Below are 911 nucleotides of genomic sequence, written 5' to 3' on the forward strand. Positions count from 1 at the left end.
CCGAGCAGCCTGGGGTCTTTACCGTGCACCACGTAGTAGTGATACTCAATCACATGCCGGTACGGTGCTCATCCAGATCGAAACGGGCAGGGGTGGGGATTGAACCCAGAAGCCGTGCGTTCTGCAGTAAGAGCTCTTGCTTCGCGTCAGAGCGATATATTTGGAGAGTTTGACCAGTGGGTGTGGCAACGAAGGCACCGAGGAGACAAGTGAAGGAAAGGGAGGAGAGCGCCGAAGGAGCGAGAGAGAAAGAAGGGAGCAAAGCGGACACGAGCGCCATTTTGATGCAACACTGTCAGCGCGGAGCACTGTTGAGGCTACGCGTCATCTGCTACGGGCTTATTTTATTTTCACCTGACTCAAAGTTTGCGTTCAAACGTGGAGAAACTTAATTCGTTTGCTTTCTAAGCCACCGAAGAATAACATTATATCATTTTCTTGCCAGAGCCTGCCAAATAAAAGTAAAGAACCGAAACTTGAATGTCAATCCCATGCCAGCTGAATGAATGAAAATGGCGGCCCTCTCCACTCAGCTGGGAGCAGCCGAGACTTCACACCCATGCACTCACGCCTCTCTCTCTGTGCCGCAGGCTGATTGGCTCACTCGAAAGAGGGACGTTACGGCGGATGAGATCATAAACTGACCAAACATTTTCCATACATGGCTCTGCTCCGCGTGGCTGGTGTGCACCAGAACAGTTTATTGAGAGTTCGGTCAATGGGAGGAGCGGCGAAAGCTTCGCCACTGCCAGCACCGCATACAGTTAAACCTGGATATAACGAAATTGATAAAAGTTTGCAATAATTCGTTATATGGGAGATTTCGTTACATGCAGTTTTCGCGGAAAAACTCGTAAAGGACACGTGGAAGAAAGCGAAAATTAAAAGTCCACGTGGGCAAACTCCCCATG

The sequence above is a fragment of the Ixodes scapularis genome, unplaced genomic scaffold (assembly GCF_016920785.2).
Source record: "Ixodes scapularis isolate PalLabHiFi unplaced genomic scaffold, ASM1692078v2 PGA_scaffold13__105_contigs__length_92229423, whole genome shotgun sequence".
NCBI lineage: Eukaryota > Metazoa > Arthropoda > Arachnida > Ixodida > Ixodidae > Ixodes > Ixodes scapularis.